Source organism: Grammomys surdaster, unplaced genomic scaffold (assembly GCF_004785775.1).
Source record: "Grammomys surdaster isolate TR1022 unplaced genomic scaffold, NIH_TR_1.0 364, whole genome shotgun sequence".
NCBI lineage: Eukaryota > Metazoa > Chordata > Mammalia > Rodentia > Muridae > Grammomys > Grammomys surdaster.
The window spans coordinates 616,251-636,680 of NW_021604783.1; the positions used below are offsets into that span (position 1 = coordinate 616,251).

At 46.3% G+C, this 20,430-nt stretch overlaps 1 long non-coding RNA gene across 1 annotated transcript; it reads left to right on the plus strand.

Annotated features, from left to right (window-relative positions):
* The first annotated feature begins 3,510 nt into the window (after positions 1-3,510).
* LOC114631682 lies at positions 3,511-11,612 on the plus strand. Its single transcript, XR_003712995.1, has 3 exons — positions 3,511-3,853; positions 10,528-10,632; positions 10,719-11,612. It is a non-coding gene; the product is annotated as an uncharacterized LOC114631682 (long non-coding RNA).
* Positions 11,613-20,430: the final 8,818 nt, after the last annotated feature.

Genomic DNA, 20,430 nt, shown 5'->3' on the forward strand with positions numbered 1-20,430 from the left:
GCTTTCTTTCAGTGAAGCCAGGACAATGAATGAAATGTCAGCATTCTTCCTGATGCCTGGAGATATGGTAGACCACCTTTGGTGGGGTGCTGACATTTATAATTACCTGTGTCTCTGAGGAGTGGGTTTGGAAGCTTGTAATATTCCACCTATACCACAGTTGGAAAGTCAGAGGTTATCCATACAGATTTCCTGGTTGGTTTTCTAGGCTATGAATTGAATTCTGTCTACCAGCTTCATACACTGAAGTGCTAACCCCGGAACCTCAGAACATGACCACATTTGGAAATGCAGCCCTTGGAGATACAATTAAATATCAGATTAGACTCGAGTAGAGCGTCCCCTAACCAACAGAGACACATGCACAGGGACAACCCCCAAGTTGAAAGCAGAGGTCAGCACAACAAATGCCTCCTCCCAGGGACAGCAGAGAGGCCAGCTACCCACAGAGCCATGATAGGAGGGAACAGCTTCTGACACCTTGGAGCCACCAGAGGAACCAGCCCTGCTGACACTTGTTCTCAGACTTTCAGTCTCCTACCTGAAAAACAACACAGTCTGTCATTTAAGCCACTGAGTCGGGCTTATGTACTGAAGCAGCAGCAGAGGGCATGGTGCTGGTGGATGAGCAGATGGCCTGGGTCTCAGGGGGCAGAGAGGTATTGTCTTTGCTAACAAGAGGTGCCACCAGCTGCTCTTGGTTGGGTCAGGTGAGTGTTTCTTACTAATGAGTTGTCCCAGATGCAGGGTGGGGACCCCTAGCTTTTTCCACTACTCCATGCAGTGCTCTCTGCCTGCTCTTGTCTTCCGCCTCCTCTTTCCAAGCCGCCCTTCTCTCTTGCTCTCACTCGCCCAGCTTTTCACCAAGCCTCCTGTTGGTCTCTCCCAGCTGTGCAAATAGCTACACTGACTTCACACCCAGGAGAGGCCACTTCAGGGAATAGGAACAGAAAAGAGACCCAGGCAGGTGGGAGGGCTCTGGCCAGTCTACTGGAGCCTACAGTTAGCCATAAGTAATGCAGCCATGTTTATAAGGAGAGAATGATAAGCTGCAGAACCAGGGAGACAGTGAAACCCACACCTGGGGGTTGAGGGAAAGAGATAGTTCTGAATCTGTATGATGATTACCAACAAATGTATGCTAATGATATTTGGATTCCCAAATGGTCAGTGGTTTTAATTCTGCTACTTTTGTTTGTAAATATGTCAAAGTTTTCAACTAGAAATGAGGTGTGTCTGTGGTGTGTGTGTGTGTGTGTGTGTGTGTGTGTGTGTGTGTGTGTGTGTTTGTGCCTGAGAGAGACAGATAGACAGACACAAAAAATGACATAGTCAAGCTCCTTGTAACTGAGGATTCTACATCTGAAGATTTAATTAACCTCAGAATAAAATTATCTTGAAAAATTTTCAAGTTAGTATAGATACAGACTTTTATTCCTGTCATCATCTCCTAAATAATACAATATAACAACCACTGGGGTATAGAGAGAGTATACATAGGTGCCATAAAAACACAGCCTGTTTGTACAAGGGACTTGATTTTGGTATCTTCCAGGAATCTAAAACTCATCATCATGGATACTGAGAGATAACTGTAGTGGTACAACTATTGAGGAGATGCAGAGTCCATGGAGCCAGGGTGGACACTGAGCAAGGCTGGCCAGAAATAGGGCAGTATGGAGATTTCCTGTTACCAACTTCCTTTGGCATTTCATGAAAGATAACAGTTCATTGACCAACCATCCTGATTGATCGAGACCAAGGGATTTTCCATCATGTAGAATATTACCACTAAGTTATAAGTTATCTACCCTACCTAGACTACACATACAGAGAGAGAGAGAGAGAGAGAGAGAGAGAGAGAGAGAGAGAGAGAGAGAGAGAGAGAGAGACTCTGAAAGATACATGGAACCAGAGGGAGTCAGCCATGCAATGCACAGTCACAGCCATGGGGAGTGGGGGGTGTGGGTTCTGTTTGCCACCACTGCTCACTAATCGTCTTCTCAAGACTCTCACAGGCAAAGCTGGCTAATAAATTGGAAGAGCCATGACTTCCCTAGAAAGGAGGCATTCCACATTGGTGAACAGCCTCTGAGGATATACCAGGAGGGATGCCATGCTGGACCAGAGGCATACCTCAGACACTTCTCTCTTTGAGATGCTCCAACTCAGCTACCTGGCTTGGGTCTAATCTTAAGGTGCTTTGGATCCTGAAACCTCTGGCTTGTATGGTGCCTCACTCTCCTTCCCCAACATGTTTCCTGTGAGTTTCTCACCCTTCAAAGTATATTCTATACACAGGAAACTAATGTGAACCTCCTGCTTATTCTCATTTGTTGGGGAAAATGGGAAATAGAAATTATTTGTTTCATCTATCTAGAGAAACTGAAGTTCAGGAAGGGTTAGTCTCTCTTCCGAGGCTTCCCCCTGAATGGGAACAGATGCCCACCTCTGTACCTCTGCTAAGGGCATGGTGCTATACATTTTCTCATGTGATAGTCACCCTACTCATCTTTTAAGTAACCATCATGATAAAACTTACCTGTTGCATCCAGAGCTCCTCAGGGATGGTCACAGTATCTGTATGGGCAGATTGGCATCATGGGAGATGAAACAAGCAAAAGCCTAGTTGATGTGGAAAACAGTGTGATGCACGTGAAGTGCTGGAGCCTGTGTGGAGAACTGGGCTCATGTGTGGGAGGTACCTTTGGCCCACACTGAATACAATGCAGGCAGAAGCAAGAGAACCTTCTCACTCTACCCTCTCCCTGTCTCCTCAACTCTCCACCATCTCTGATCTTTCCTGTCCATCACTTAGGGGAATCACATCCATCGGAACTCCAGTAGAGGAAAGCACGGCACTGGCTGGTATTGAACAAGCAACTCTCACAGGATCATTTCAAAATCTACAGGTGTCAAAAGACTTTTGTTCATATGGGGTGGGGTGACAAGAGGGTTAGAGAGAACAGAAGGTAGGGAATGAGAGAATTTAGGATGCATCATAAACAAAAATGAACAAATGTAATTAGTTTTTAAAGCCCTCCATTTCCTACTGGGAAGAGTGGGGACAGAAGGCACATGAGGCCTTGCTCTACCACAGTAGGTGTGGCCACCGTTCTCAGGTATTCCGGGCCTCCAGGCTGTCTGGCTCTCACATCACAAAATAAGGAAGGCATCCTCTTCCAGGATCACAGGACCTCTGACCGCAAATCCACATGAGACACATGTCTCAGCCGCATAGCCTTGCTGATCCCAGCAATGCCCAGTCCAATGAACAGTGATGTCATACTGTTTGGGTTGGGATCATTCCTGAACCATGAAACAGTTAAGAAATATCCTGCCCCACTGGCTGCTATGCTCATAAAGAAGGACCCACGTGTACTTCCTTCTTGTTCCAAGACGCACCAGCTCATGCATTTGCTCACACCCAGAGGGAGAGACAGTACAGGACTGCCACCTCCCATGCAAATCACTCCCAGGAGTGCAGCTGGGCTCCTCCCGCTGCTCCCTGGGCCATGCTCCTGGGTAGACCTTGTACAAGATGCCACCTCGGGCGCTGTGTGTTTTTCCTCATTGTGGCTCTTTTGAGCGACGCCGTGGGCCTGGTTCTTTTGCTGCTGGGGATCTTTGCTACACTAAACTACTGGGACTTCTTTGTCTACACAGGATCTCTGATCCTGGCTCTGAGCCTACTGTTCTGGCTCGCCTGGTATTCCTTCAATGTCGAGGTACCTCTTGAAAAGCTGGACTTTTAGCATGGCCATGGACAAGAGGGATGCAGGTGGCATATGCAGATGTGAATCCAAGGACCCTGGACATGAAGCCCCCACACAGAATGCCCCACTAAGACCAGGTGAGTACACTTAAGACCTGCCTAGCAAGGTGGTGAAGAATGTTCAGACTGGCAGGAACAAGCCAGGACTGCATGGGCAGGTGGGCAGATGACTGCTCCTCAGCCAAGGATTCTAGAAATGTAGGCTCGGGTTAGTGTAATGTAGGAGATGAGCCAGAACAAGGTGGAATGGATGCTCTCTTTTTTAGAGACCATTTTCTCTACTATTCCTTTTTCCTCTAATAGACCACAATGATCCCACTTGCCATCACACACGCACACGCACACACACACACACACAAGAATTATCCCTTCAATACAGAACATAAGACAAAAGAGCCCATTTTGACTGTTATACAGAAAGGTAGGAGAGTGACTCCAGCATGGGGAAAGTATGGAAAGTTCCCCAGTAGCTGCTAATGGCCTTGCATGCCTAGAGATGTGTGAACTGGGCTGTGCAGGAGCTAGCAGAGCAGAACCATCCAGAATGGCCTTTCTCTCCTGCTTGAACCTGACAGGTGGGGCAGAGCCTGCTTCCCTCAGCACTGCCTCTACCCTGCTCTCACAAAGACTGATGCATCCAACACACATGCCCAGACCAGCCTCAGTGGTCTTGAAATCTAAAGACTGACTTGGGATTTCATTGGCCAAGTTATATGTCACAGCCAGGCAAGTGGCTCAGTTGACATCAGGGAACAACATAAGAGCTACCTGTAAGGCTTTGTCAGAGAGGTGAAGCCGAAAGGACAGCAATGGGCTGGCCCTTACAACCCAAAGTTAGATGGCAGCTATTCCCCAGGGATCGAAAGGGGAGTAACATTCAGTTTGCTCTTCATACCCTTCTCCCAAGGTGGGTTGGAACCTGCAGGTAGGGTGCAGTTTGGCACTCCCCTTTGATCAGGAAGCGAAGGAGCAAAGGTTCTTGCTGGGATGGAGGAAGGAAATAATGATTGTTTTATTGGAGATTACATCTGGCCCTCAGAACTTCAGGAATACAGAAGCAGGTTGAGTACAAGATGAATGACGAAGGAAAGGAGACATCAGAATCCCCACAGGGTCCACACTGGGCATCCACGCCCCTCAGTTGGGTGACCATGGATGGAGTGCACGTCATGTTGAGCCTCTTCATTTTTAGCCTTAGAAACAAGGAGACTATTCTCTGCTATCACTAAATAGGCCTGAGCGTGGGAAGACGGGAAAGGCTCTTTGTAACCGATTGGGTTCTCATGAAGGTTAAGTGTTGTTGTTAGACATGTAGCCTGGACAAATAAGCCCGCCTGGAATCCAAACTCGGAATTCATGGAACCCATGGTTCTTCCTCAAAGTTGGTCATGCTAAGAATCAGTTCATTCTTTATATCATGAAGCTTTGAAGCAAGGAAGGCTCCAATTTGCCTGCTGCACCATGGGAATGAGTCAGGCTCTGGGTTGAGGTACCAGAGATGCTGTAAAGATCAGCTCAGAGAACTCACTGTCAGGTGAGGGACTCAACATCGGCTACACAAACTAACAGCAGCGTAGTAAGGAAGTGAGCAGAGGACTAAGAAGGAAGGGACCTTCCAACAGGGAAACCAACCTGGAAGATGGAATCACAGGCTTCCCAGGGTGATAGCAGGCTGAGCACTGAGGGGAAAGGGGTTTGATTAGAAAGTGTTTCAGGGGAGGGACTGGGTAAAGCACATGTCTAAAAGGAGAAGGTGGCAGAGAGGGACTAAGAACGAGGGCTGAAAGGGTTAGAGCAGGCAGCAGGCAGAGGCCCAGTCTAGCACAGACTTCAAGGGCCTTCTTAAACACATTGGTCATTCCTTTAATGAAAATAAGTTACCGTTGGATGGATTGCTTGTTTGTTTTCCTAGACATGGTTTCTCTTTATAGCTCTGGCTATCTTGAAACTTTTTCTATAGACCAGGCTGGCCTCAAACTCACAGAGATTTGTTTGTCTCTGCCTCCAGAGTGCTTGGATTAAAGGCATGTGCCACCACCACCTGGCTCTGTTGGGTTTTTTACAAGCAAGGATTTGTAAGGATTTAACTGAGTCTGTCTCCAAAAGATCACCCACAGAGAGTGATAAGAATTGGTATCTGAGCTTTGATATACCCAATGCTAAACTTCTTGTCCTCCCCATCTTCCCTGCATCCAACAGAAGTTCAATAGTCAATAACTGAAGTAGCACAGTAGGAAAAGGCACCTGCTGCTAAGCCTGATGCCTTGAGTACAATCCCAGAGACCCACATGGTAGGAGGGGAGAATTGACCTTTGGAAGTTATCCTCTGACTTCTACTTCTGGACTGAGGCATGCTTTCACACATGCTCACACACACTCGAACACGCACATGCTCACATGCACACACATGCACACATAATAAATAAAAAATGTAGTTTAAATTTTATTTTAAAAAGTTTAGTTCAATAAAGCCAGGTGGTAGTAGTACACTCAGGAAGCAGAGGCAGATGGATCTCTGAGCTTGAGGCCAGCTTGGTCTACAGAGTGAATTCCAGGACAATCAGAACTACTCAGACAAACCCTGTCTCAGATTTAAACAACAACAACAAAACCAACACCTTGGTTCCATACCAGGACAGGAATGAAGTTCTAAACCATCTTGCTTGACTCCTGTTTGTACCTTCCTATCTGTGCCATCTAGGGAAAGTTACTTCCTTTCTCCATACTTGTCTCCAAGCCTGTAAAGTGGAGTAGTATGATCAGTCCGGACCTCAGTCTTGAAGGATGTTGCTGGTAGTGACCAAGCTAGGCAAAGGACACTCAGTCAAGCCTCTGTCTTCAAGCTGCTAGCTGGCCCAGAACAGTGGAGGACCCTTCCTTTCAGATAGACACTCTTGAAAGATTATGATCAATTCTGCCTAGGTGGTGCTGGGGCAGGAACCAGAACCTCATGAATGTAGGCAAGTGTTCTACCGTTAAACAACATCCTCAGCATGATCAAGTCTTAAGTCAGTACCCAGTATTAAGAGGGTGCTTTGTTTTGTTTTCAGAGGCAATGGGAATGGATGCTGCTCCCAAGTGCCAGGCTTTCATTTCAAGGTCAGCTGGATTTTCAGATTTAGGGGCTACCTGGTGTGTTCTCTGCAGAACATGGTCATTCCAACAGAACTTTCTCCAGTCTTCAAACTTTGTGTGTGGGAGGCCCTCAAAGCTACCAACTCACCATCAGCTTCTCCCTCCATTATTCCCTGCAGTGGAGTAGTCCAGAGAAACAGCTTAGTATGACTACTCCAGAGGCTGCTCACTTACTGTGGGGTTACCTGCTCTCCTGTGGCCTTAGCCAAGTCACTTTTTCCCCTTTAAGATGAAAGCTTAGATCAGGTAGTACACTTGAAAGATCCCTAGAGGGGACAGCACAGAGCAAGACGAGAGGATCGGAACCAGATCCCCCTTCCACACATGTTCTCTGCCCACTCATGTTCCACTCATTCGGGACACTGCATTTTCAGCGTGCTTACTACAGAATCGCACATTAGTACTTCTGCGAACATTTCCTTTGGTGCCCAACACTGTCTCTCCAAGATGACTGGTGCCAATTCCCTTGCATTCTGAAACCTTTGGCCTCAGTATAATCACCAACTTTATTTATGATTTATGGCAGATTGTAACTGGTTTAGCCAGTTCTCAGTGATCAGAGTAGGGTCAAGGAAAAAGAGACAGACTCCTGAGTTCAGAGCCCAATGCCACATCCCCTCCCCCATCCTTCGAAGACTGTGCAAGATGAGGCAGATAGGACCTGCTCCACCCTGCCCCAGAGTTAAGGAGGTCACATTCCTGGTCTGCTGTAGGACAGAGCTGTGGCCTGGAGGCTCTGCCAGGCCTTGCTCTGCAGTGTGCCAGTTCTCCAGAGGCAAGAGGGCAACTGGTGCTAACCCTCAAAGGCTGCCCAGAAAGTTTCAGGATGACTGGCTCCTTTTTATAGCCCAACAGTGTACAAAACGAGACCTCCTTGCTTTGATTTTTATCTCTTGGCCACTGTGTTTCCAGGACTGTTTGCTTCATTTTATTTTTATTAATTTTTACTTCTCGGAAATGTCCCATAAAGATAAGTCCCAGGCACAGTCACGTAAAGACTCTTGTCCATTTACAAATTTAAGACAATCCCTATCCTCAAACACACACACACACACACACACACACACACACACACACACTTATATACTCCCTGGCCTCTACAACACACATTCTACAGCTCAGCAAACACACATGCATACAGATTGCCTTCTTCATCATGTTGACTCATGAATACACTACACATAAGCAGATATATCCTTTCGCCATTGTACACAGATATTCAATGTATACACTAGCATGACTCCCTCATAGACACCTCAATCTAATTATATGCCACCCTTTGGCTTCCCTCACACTTGTACACACCCATCATGAAACTATCACCCACAAAACAAGCACACCCACAACCCTGCTATCAAGACCAAAAGGTATACAAGGCTTATGGCCCTGAGCCCTGGAAAGTGAAACTTGTTCCTCTGCATTTGCTTTTTCAACTAGGTAACCTCTCTTCTCTGCCCACGCTGCTGTTCTGTCTGCTCAAAGGTTAGCTGGGTAAAAGGGCACCACAATTGTTCGGCAAGCCCATTCCCGGAACAGACACAGTGCTAGGGCTATCTGAACAGCCGAGCATCTCTCAAGTCTCTCCAGGGATTTCAAATCTAAGGAGAGAGAGCGTGCAAGTGCACACTGCTTCACAAAAGTACACAGGAAAATGCATTCCAGGAGATAAGCCCAGTCTTGCATAGGCTCTGAAAGCTGGAGTGATCACAGAGCCCCTGGCTGGAAGCAAGGTCTATGTATCTGGCCAAGGATATGGGTGTGTGTGGGGGGGGGGGGGGCCGGGAGTGATTCAGACATCTAGCCTGGCCATGAGAAACAGATAAGAATTTGACAGCTAGAGATGGCATAGGCCAGGTTAGCCTGGAAAGAGAAAGGCTGCAGAGACTAAACTATTAGAGAGCTTGGGGAGGCTAATCAGCTATATTGTACTTAGGGATCTTCAGTGCAGCCCATCCAGGACTCTTAACACTTAGTGAGGCTCCTGGTCCTTGATGTGGTGAGGATGTCAACATTAGAGACAGGAGAATGGCCATAGCCCACATTATGATCCAGAAAGGGTTATTTAGCAGTGTGGATGAAATGAGTTGGAAGGTAAGGGCTCAGAGATGAGGAGAACACCCAGAAAGTACAAGTCCTGGGTAGCAGAAGTTCAGAGAGAAATGATAGCTTATAAGATAGGGGTGAGCGGGAGGACAGAGACATCCTAACAAAATGGGCCTGTCCTGCTTCCCTTCCGGGACAGGCTGTGGCAAAGGCTCAGAAAGTGTCACCATTTCCAGAATAAGAGAGGTCAGCAGAAGCCTTGTTTAATTCAAATGATTCGTGTTTCTCTCAAGAACAGAGAGATTTGAGAACAAATGGAGCAGAAGAGCAAGACTACCTACCTGGGGCTGAGTGTGTGCACTGCTTAGCTCAGAAAAGAGATCAGACATGGAGCTGGAGGCAGAGTCGAAGACATGACTATGGATGAGATTGTAGAGAGAGAAGAGGCTGAGGGAAAGATTGAGGGAGAGAGGAGACATGGGGAGGAACATTAAGACTCTCTGAGCCAGACTTCAGAGACTGCAGCTATTCCATTTCACCATACTATCAATGCTTTGAGAAACGAATCATGGAACAGCTCCTCCTCTTCTTCCTTTCCCTTCCTTCTCCTTGTCCTCCTCCTCTTGCTCATCATCATCTTCATCATCATCATCTTCTTCATCATCATCATCATTATCATAGATGTTGACGTTAGGATGACAAGGGGCATAGTGATTAACCCACTTAAGCAATATGACAGAGTCAGTAAGTGCTGGAGCTAAACTTTCTATATGACTGGGCATTGGCAGATATGACCACTGACCAAATCTGGCCTGCCTCTTATTTTTGTAAGTAAAGCCTCAGTTCATTCCTTGACTTCTGTTAATAGCCCCAGCTACTCTATGCAGTAGTAGAGGGGTTGGATAGTTCAACCAGAGACCAGATAGCCTAACACATCTGAACTGCTGACTATCTGGCTCTTTATGAAAAGACATGGCAAGTGTCTGGCCCATGGGAGACGAAGTCAGGGCTGTGGACCATGCCTGCACTTAGAGAATAAGACAAGGAGCACAGGTTCCAAGTAGCTCAAGTGAAAGTCCCAGTAATAATAAGGGCGCACCATGATGAATGTGGCAAAGAGGACAAAGGAAGACATGATCGACAGCATGGGGACTGGCCATGGTATGTTTCAGAGGCACTGAACCCTCAGGAAAGGTCACGAGTCTCAGCAATGAGCCTTTATCAGTGAGCAGTAGGGAAGGATCAGATGAGTGCTATGTGTGGAGTGGCTGATGAGATGTACAAGGCCTGGGTGCAGAGTGGTCTCCAAAGTGTTTGGTGATGAAATTAAGGAGGTAGGACAGTAGCCTGATAGCATAGGATTCCTTTCTAGGGGGTGGGGTAGGTACAGGGAATTGAATGAGGGTGAGCAGAGGACGGAAAGGGAGTTTGAGTGATGAACAAAGATGGACTTCTAGGAATAGGGCAGGGATTGGAATCAAATGCCCCAAATGAGGTATTAGCTTTGTTGTTAAGGATCTAATACTTGATAAGCACCTTGTTTGTAAGCAGATGAATCAATGGCTTATTTTCAGGTCTCACTCATTGCTTCCAAGTCAGAACAAAGCCTTCAAAGCTCCATTTTATAGATGGAAGAAATCTGAGTCTCAGATCTGTTCAAAGTACTCCAAGGGAAATTGGTGGGTATCTAGGGATAGCGCTGGGATTCAGACCCAGGTCTGGTCATTGAGTCTTGTCTGATGCATGTTTGTCTACTTTTGTCCAGCATGGGTCTGTCTGGCACAGAAGAATCAAATCAAGGTGTCTGGTCTTTGCAGCATACCCTCTGATAGTATCCAAGAAGACCCAGATGCTGCGATGATGACGCTTTCGTATCACCCACTGGGATAGCCACAAATGACTGTGAATACCAGGGCTCTGTCTGGAGCCCAAGCTCCCCGTGCCAAACCACTGATGCTGCTACACCACTCCAGAAGTTTGTGGAGGACCAAGAAGTCATGAAGTTCCACCAGTGGGGCTTTTACAGGAACCACTCTATTACAGGTTTAGATAACAAAGAAACCTCCGGTCAAAGTCTTTTCAAAGAACTGCCAACTGAAATTAAGCACAGACGACCCAATTGGAGTCTCCCATGAGCATGCATCACACAGTACTGTTGCCATGTCCCTTAGACATGAACTAGACTCCAAGACTCTGGTTCCTCTTCATCACACCGCCCAGAGGAGACACAGAAGCTGATTCTAACATGGAGACCACAACATGAATGCACAGGCAGCAGTGTACACACAGGGACTCTCCTGACTGGGGAACATGCTGGCATTGTTCACACAGGCCCACCTAGGTGCAGAGGGAAGCCATGGGGGCTGCTGACAGTGTGCTCCAGGTCACGTGAAACCTCCAGGCACTTTTTCTGATAAGCAAAGTAGGACTCTGCTGTGTTGTCTGTGTGTTGTTCATGACTTAAAGGATAAAACTACATTTCTAGTCTAAATTACATGTCGTCTTCTACAGCCTGATCCCAGGATCTACTAAAGACCACCTTTCCAGGGACAATCACAAAGATGTCATTCAAGTTGACCTGTGCCACTAATTTATATTCCCCATGGTCTGATTTTGTACTCGGTATTTATATTATGCACTAAATCTGCATGTTTCCTTTAAGATGTCTTCCACCATTTATGATATGAGGTATTTGCCTACAGAAAGAAATGGACATATTATTATGTGTGTGTCATGATGTTATTCCGAGTCTGCATGGTGACATAATCTCCTCACACCCTCAGCTTTAGAGCACTGTCTTTCCATTTATTTATCCCAGGAGTCTACTTTGAGTATACTGCCACCCCACAAGGGAACACACAGAGCACAAGGGTTAGCCCCACCAGGGAGACTCTTCTGGCATCTCTGGGCTCAGCTAGCAGCTTGGCTCCTCAGTATTACGATGGACTCAGAAACCTGAAATGATATCATGAAAAAAAAATCAGTTAAAAGAAAGATTAAGATCCTATCCAGAACCTTCTTTGACCTCCTTCATTCATAACCCTATTGATAGTGCCAGTTGGAAATGTGTCGGGAGGAGCTGCCCCCATAACCAGAAGAGACCAGATCTTTTTACTTGAGGTCCTGCTATTATTACAGAAAGATATGTGACTAGTAACCAAGTCCTTAGAAAGATACTGTGCCGTAGTCTTCCTAACTTCTCTTCATGAGACTGACACAGTTGGGTATTTTGTTGTTGTTGTTGTTGTTGTTACTACTGTTATTTAATTCTAGAAATGGAACCAATCTCTGTTTCTTTGGGCTGGGTACCAAATATAGTCTCTGGCTCTCAGCAACAACTTCATCTACACTCACAGGGGAAAACTAGGCTCACACTCAGCATATGTTCACCAGAGAAAGACTGAAAGAGCTAAAATTGGCTGGTTCCCATCTCACACAAAGCCCTCTCTGCGGGGAATCCCAGATGCCATTTGCACCTTTTTTCCACCTGCTCTCTGTCTGGTAATGTGCAAGATAAAGACTCAGTGTGTATGTGCTGGGTTTGCATAGAAGGCATGAGCTTGACTCTTAATCATCTCCCTAATTAGTGGACATGCTCTTACAGGTTGGAGCATCTGATCATGACCTTGGAGAGCAAGTGTCCAACAATCTGTGATAGCACATTCCAGCTGGCTATCCCCAACCAAACCCTTAGATTAACACCATAGAAGAAGATGTTGGCTCACAGAGAAGAGCTCCGGAAATTCATCAAATATATTTTTGCTACCTTTGAGAGCTACTACAGGGAAGGGATAGCACACCACACATGTGGAAATGGGGAAATTCCTCTAGGGCAAAGCTCAGTCCACAGCTGCACATTTACAGAGACAAAGCTCTAGAACTCCTTAGGATGGAGAAGCTCAAGGCCAAAGGCTAATGGAGACTGTGGAGCCACACTTCCTCTACTGTCTACATCCTCTTGAATGCAGTTTCAGGTTCAATGAATCTGGAGAGGGCTTAAGATTCTTCCTAATAAGATTTCAGGTGTTCCCCTTGTCACTAATGTTTGTGACACTCCAAAGAGCAAAGATCTCCAAAGACCTAGCCACCTTAGAGAGAGGGAAACCCACATGTGAAGTAGTTCTCCCAAGTTCAAGGAGCTGAAAATGGCAGGTCCAGGTTTGGAGGCCAGGTCTCTGTGCTGTCAATCAAATTCTCTTTTCCCTCTGAGAATGGCTGACTGGCATCTCCCCAGCCATACAGAGCCTCAGGCAAAAACAAGCAAGCAAAACAGCCCAGGTCAGGGGAAGTGAGGCAGACTCAGGCTACAATTGAGGCATGCAACTTCACACCTCAGGCATCACCCTGGCTGTCCTCTGTCCCAGGGAATGAGCAGGACTCCATGCTGCTCTGTGTCACCCCAGATGCCAGGGTGCTGAATGCACAGGTGCTCATCATGCCAGCAGGGTTTGAAGAGAGAGGAGAGGACTAGGGAGGGTTGGGGTGGGTGGGGGATTAAGCCTATTTACATCTTATCTGCCTCCCTCCTGGCTCATCTCAGCACTCCTCACAAGACAGATTCCCTAGGGAGGCAGCTGAGCTTTTTCATGCCCTTGAATTCAGTACCCACCTCTTAGAGACTTTTTGTAGGTGTTCTCCACCAACAAGGAGATGATGACAATGATACCATTATGACAAGAATCAACTGGGATTCAGCATTGGCCGTTTGAGATCTCTATAACCCCCTAACTGAGCAGATACCTGAGACAGTAGCCCTTCCCTTCTGTAGAAATCAAAGTATAGAGCTGTAAACCTTGAGTCATCCCATTGGGCTCATGATGATTCTAGTTCTGCAAGGCATTGTGTGTAAAAGCCATTTAAAGAAGTCTGCTGCTAATCATCAAATCTTCACACAAACACATGCCTGTGGCTTATCAGAGACAGGATTCATAAACCATGGGGGACATGGACATACTAGTGGGAAAGATAGTTCACTCCCAAACATTTGTCTCAAAGCTCCCTAGATTCAGCTTACCTCTCAATGAAATTAAGTAGGTGAGAATGACGGAAGTTTATCACAACTGGAGTACAAGCTGACTCTACTACCGTTGAGGTGGGTTCAGCAACATTATTTGCATAAAGGGTTTAAGACTGGATAAAGACCAACCCCGAGGATAACAAATTTAGAAAGACAAGCATAACCTTTTAGGGGAAGAGATGTTTTATGGGTTTACTCTACTTCTTCCCTCAACAAGGATCCATTCCATGTTTACTCTCTGAGAAGGACACCACTGGGTCCACACCCAGCATGCACTTGGGTTGTATCAGTTCAAGAGACATGGTGATCATCTGGCAGAAAAATGAAACAGTAGGTGCCAACTAACAGATAACTGAATCTGTTTATGATACGGATCATCTATTCCAAGACTCCCAGAAGTTTCCTGGCAGGGTAGGCACACAAGGATGGAGGCCAGCCAAGACAACAAGGGGATCAGCCAAACACCCATTGTCAGAGACACTGGGATGAGAAGCTTAGAATGTCAGAATCTGACTATGGGTCTAGGATGCCCAGGTTTGCTCTGTGAGACAGCTCTCTGTGCAAATCCAAGCACCAAATAAGTGGACTCCAATACTGGCTGACTGTACAGCCTTAAAAGCTCTGTGTTTATATTCAGTTTTATGCAGCCAATAATCACATCGGGCCACATCCCACCCAGGTTCCAGACCCTGTGAGTGTTTTCGGCATTTGAACTTGGTAACATTCAGGGATACGGAGGATCCACTGTGGCCCTACCCAAGCTGTTCATTGTGACCTACACCAAACTCTCCCCACACTCTAACTCAGAGAAGTAAGTAGATATAGCCAATGCACCCTTTTGCATGTCAACAGTTTAAGCTCTGCATTTGATCTGACCCCAGTTATTACTGTTTTCCTTCCTAATTCTTTCCCAGAGCCGGTTGCTCCAATATTACTCAGGCCTGTCAAACACTTTCTTTCGTTACATAGCTTCACTTGTTCCCAAGACACTAGCCTATTCCAGTGAGGATACCCAGACTACATGCAGCGTCAGCTCTGATGTCGTCTCACTCCTGAACCCCTCTTTCTCACCAATTCTCTTCCTCTAACCTCCATCACTTTGGCTATCTTTCTCTGAGGACACACCCACATTCCTCATTGCTAATTCCAGTCAGGAGGCTTGACTTTGGCCCCGCTCAGAGTCTAAAGAAGACTCCAGGGCCAACAATCCTCAGTTCTTGGGCGCACTTAAGGAGTGGCCCTCAAAATCCAGACTGAGGACCAGCAGCAGATTCCTCACCTGGGATCTTGGTAGACATGCAGTTTCTAGTTCCCCAAAGTGCCCAACTCCCTATCCCCCTAAGGACTTGCCTAACTCCAGTATTGAAGGTTGTGTGTCCTGGGAACCCTTAGTCATGGACAAACTAGTGAGGTTAGTCACACCCCCCACCTCCATCCCATACCTGCTTAATGACCAGCTATAGCTATAGACACAGGGTCCAGTGGTAGGTGGTTAATACATCCTCTAATGGACTCAGGTCTGGCTTACTCAAATCCAAGAATGTAATGTTGCAGGCAGGAGTGAAGATACTCTATAGAGACACTTGAATTACTTTCTTTGGCTTTAGACTATTGAGACAACTGGACCCCAAGGAAGTGGAATTTCCCAGGAATCTCACACTTGGAGAAGGAAAGGGCTGAAGTCTGGTTCAGCCAGAAGGGAAAGAGCTCCTAGAAAGAGATTGACAGTTTGGCACACTCTGTAGCAGAAGAGATTGGAGCTGAAACAAAGATGAGGGGCGGGACAGTGCTTTAATGGAGATTGGCTAGTTCTACACACCTCTGGTCCTCTATTTAAACCTAAACCTCAGGTTAGGCCCTGAGACATGAGCTTGACAGGCAGTAGGGGAGGTACTAGACCTCTTTGTTCATCTTCCCTATGAAGCCACAGTCAGTATCTCTCCTTTTCTGCTTTCTCTATTAAGTCTTTTTATTTGGTAAACCTGGCTTGCTAGGGTAGCCAGAGCCCAGGCTCTGACCCTAGCTCCAGAAATGAGACTATCTGTCATGATTGGTTTGGGGTGTGGAACATAACATTTGCCCAAGGGCTAACCTGTGTATGACTGCATGTCCTCTGCACTCCCCCTGGGCACAGGAACATAAAATTTGACCTGCTGTCTGTCAGATGGAATCCAAGCCAGACTGAACTAGCCCCTGGCAGCTCTCTCAGCTATGGGAACCTCATGTCCTAGCTAGCCCATACTGTCCCACATGTCTCACAACTAACCTGTCAGCCAGAAAGAAGGAGGGGTAGACAAGTACCTCCTTGGGATCTCAATTTTTAAGAAAAGCAATACTTTCTCCTTACTAGAAAAGAAAGTTACTTGGGATGGGAGAGACACTTGAGCCTTCAATAGGGAAAAGAAGGGAAGAGGAAGGCAGGGAAAGGGAGAGAGGCATTGAGGGGTAAGATGCTTCAGGGGAAGATTTCAAGAAGAATGGATGGGAAACATGAAAAGGAAAAATCATGATAGAGGGACTGTTAGGGTGTGATCCCCTTTGTGCAGCAGCAGCAACAGCAGAAGCTGGGACCTTCCTAAACATGCAAATCCTTGGTCTCATCTCAAACTTCCTGAATTAGAAGTTCTGAAAATGGCATTCAGAAGTCCTTTGTCCATTCTGATGCTCTGTCACTTTCTGTTCTTCAGGGGCCACAGTGGCTAGGTATTTGAGATTTCAGTGTCAGAATCTGTCTTGAACCTCAACACTCTTACCTACTGACTTCCTGGGTCTGTAGGACAAAAGGAAGTAGTCCCTCCTCTATCATGCCTACCCCTCAACATTCACAGTGCCAAGCAGCTCAATAATCTGTGGACCCCTTCTGGGAGACGTTCTGGGATGGAAAACATCCTTCGGGCACTGGATCAGTTTCCAATCTGGTCATCATCGCTTCAAAATCCTCCTCTATCTGCCACCTCCACCCCATCCATCTTTTCTTGAAGTATGTTGTCTGCCAAAGAGATTGTAATCACCATGGAATAATTAATTCATTTCCCCATGATTTATTCATCAAACCCATCCATAACTGGGTATGCAAAAAAGCAAAAAAACAGATGTATTAGGATTTCCATTAGCGTTTTTGAAACATTTAAAGTAATGCATTATAACCCCATAAATCCCTTGGGATCCGTGAAGAACAAATGAAACCAGAGATTTCAGCTCTTAGCTGCCTGTGTGGAGGAGGAAGATGCGAGAAGAGCTGGAGAGAAGATGCTTTTTAGCTCTTCGTGTCACTCTTCACTCTTCCTGCTACCACTAGCTAGCTCAGGACTTCAACCCCTCCCACAAACTCTACTTTCCCTTCCATCTCTGGAAACTACCCAAGGGGCAATTCATAAGCAAGGCCAGTGTTAGCTTAGCATAGGGGAAGTTTGTACTAGGCACTCTGCTTCCCTGTTCCCGAAGAGACCACACTGCAGGTCTTACCTCAGCTCCTACAAACTCAATGCCTTGTCTTCTTCATTGAAATCATCTAAGGATGAAGTGTATGTGGTTGTCTGGCCCAGAACTAGTTCCCAGGACCCTTCTCTGTCAGAGCTATCTCAAGACCACATAAGCAACATAAGATGCTCAGCCACAGTGCCATGCAAGTAGCTAGAGATAGATATTTCCCACTTCCTCCTGCAAAAAAGCCTTGCCCAGGAAAGTGGAGCTGGAGGACAGACCCAGTGATAGACAGGACCAGTCTTTGCTCCTGCTTGGCGCTAGCAGATGGGCCCACCTTTTTCCTCTCTCATTTTGTACACTTGTTAGCCAACACATCTTTTAGGTCTCATTATGTAGCACAGGCTGACTTGAAATCCACAACCCCCCTGCCTCAGTCTCTTGATAGCTGGTTTTACAGGAGTGCACACCAGGTAGGTCCTTCCAGACTCTTCCCTATGACAGAAGGGGAGCAGCCTTCAGGCATGGTGCTGGGAGAGGTCAGCCTCCAACAAGACAAGTTCAAAATCTTTCATGATTGTAAATGTATGTGAATGTTGACTTTTCCTTTATTATTTTTCAATGTTTTCTTTAATAGTCATGCATGTGTATATAATATGTTTGGATCTAATCCCTCCCCATACTTCCTCCCCTCCAATTTCTCCATGTTCCTCACAAATGTTGATTTTTTTTCACTCCATAGTATATTTGTGTGTACTCAGTACTTCTAAAAATGTGCCCAAGTTTTCAAGTCAAATTTCCATCATTTTGCCTGTTGGGTTTACTTTCCCGAGCCCAGTGACACGGACCAGTTGCCCAGCCGAGAAGGAATTTCACCATAGGCAATGATTCTCTGCCAGTCACATGTGGGTGCTTGTAAGGTTTTCCAGGCAAGCCCAGCCATGTCTAATGCCCCCCTGGAAAAGAAAGAAGAACCCCTCTCATCCCAGCTCTATGTTTGCCATGGGAGAATGAGTCATGGGTGGCCTGAAACCCACTCTACCTGGCCTCTGGTTTGTTGGTCTTCCTGTCACGTCATACTCTCTGCATGAAAGCAAAGGTTCAGAGATGGAAGGGGTCTTCAGGGTAGCCAGCCATGTGGGTAAAGGAGGATCATCAGGGAGCTTGCTGTGCTGAGCACACAGAGTGTTGATGCCAACGCTATATTCTTTAGAGGATACAGGCATGGAAGCAGGTTAGGTGACATAACTCAAATTCCTGGTCCATGAACTACAGCCACTCAAAGCACGCATTAGCCTCCAAAGCCATTGGGAGGTATCAGCCAAGTTCAAGTGATTATACTGCTGGGTCCCAACATATCCTCCCCATGGGAACAACAAGAGTTACCCCCAAGCCATTGAAGGTGACATCTAAAATGAAACCCTTTATCTTTGCTATCATTTATTATTGATATAAGCCAATGCCAGGAGTCAATTATGCAGGTGAACTTGGACCAGCTGCCATGTGATAAAGACCTAGAAATCACTCTCTCTGCACACACTATCCTCACAGCATATTTCCAACCAGGAAGAATCCCGATTAATTCCAAAATTATTGGCCATCTCAACCACTCTTCATTAAATTGGTAACATTTGCATTTTACTGTCCTTCATCCAAAATTCCTCTTGATCCACGTGATATCATGAAAGTCTCCATAACCTCTTATGCATAACCACCAAGAAGGTTGCTCAACTCTGTTATCTCCAGGAAGAAATGATACCACGCCTTTCCACAAGCACTGAGGCTCACAAGAGAACGCCGGTTGGAAAGGAAACGAAAGGTAGATTGTGTGGGATGGACAGTTCAGTGCTGCTGGTGGCAAGCTGAGTAGTTCATGGCCGTGGGCCTGCAACTCACCTCATCCAGGAACAGATCGTCCTCTGTATTATCAACAGCTTTGCACTTGAAGGGTTTCCGGATGTGCTACACTACGATAGACAAGGGGCTTTGGAACTGAAGGACATAGCTAGCAAACAAATGAGACCATAAACACAGAGCCCTACCCCACCCCTGTACACATTCACACACATTTACGATTCCCTGAATACTGGAGGCAGAATAGGAGCCATCATTTTAAACTCATTACAGAGCCTGTGATTTATGTTGGATTGAAGTCTAGTCTAGGACTGGCATGATATCAAACCCCACAGTACGGAAGTAACACCCACAACATTGAAAGTTAGTTATAGACTTGAACCTCATGCAAAGGGTAAGATTAAGTTTCCTATCCTCCTCCTCAACACACACACACACACACACACACACACACACACACCCTCTCCCCTTGCCCAGTAACCTACCTAGAAATCACAGTCAACTGAGGAGAGAAAGGTTTAGAGTAGAGGTGAGACCTGGGTTCCCCCTTTAGTCCATCAACTTGCTGGCCAAATGATTGTCACTACAGTCCCCCTCTTTGCACTCCCATCTGTAAAATGGGCTCTTGGAGCTACTAGGCAAGCTCACATAATGCAGTAATAATCAACTTCTATTGAGTTTTCATTACATGTCAGCACTTTCCATGCTTTATCTCCGTCCCTGCTTATCATAACCTTGTAAATTTATGACAGATGGTCCAGAGAAATTAGGGAACTTGTCCTGGATCACAATCAGTGACAAGGAGAGATGGGACTGGAACCGACAATCTGATAGCACAGCACTTTGAGACCCATAAAGCACACTTAGATGTAGGTGAAAGGTGAAAGGCAGGGTAAAGCCAGCACTGGGGAGACAGTGGTCAGTGGACCTCACAACAAGGCAGAGTTTTGCTGTCTCTCAGGCCTCACATTGCTGGGCAGGACATCTGTGTTTTAATAAACTCCATCAAGCAATTCCAGCTGCTCCTGAATCAGGGAGTTCCATTTAGGTGAGCACAAACACTAGCTTCAGCCAGTATGAGGTGACAAGGGCATCATTTACCCTCTCGCAGCTATCTGAAGTAATCATATATAAAAGAACAGGCGAAATCAAGATAACCAAATATCGAATCGTTGATAGATGG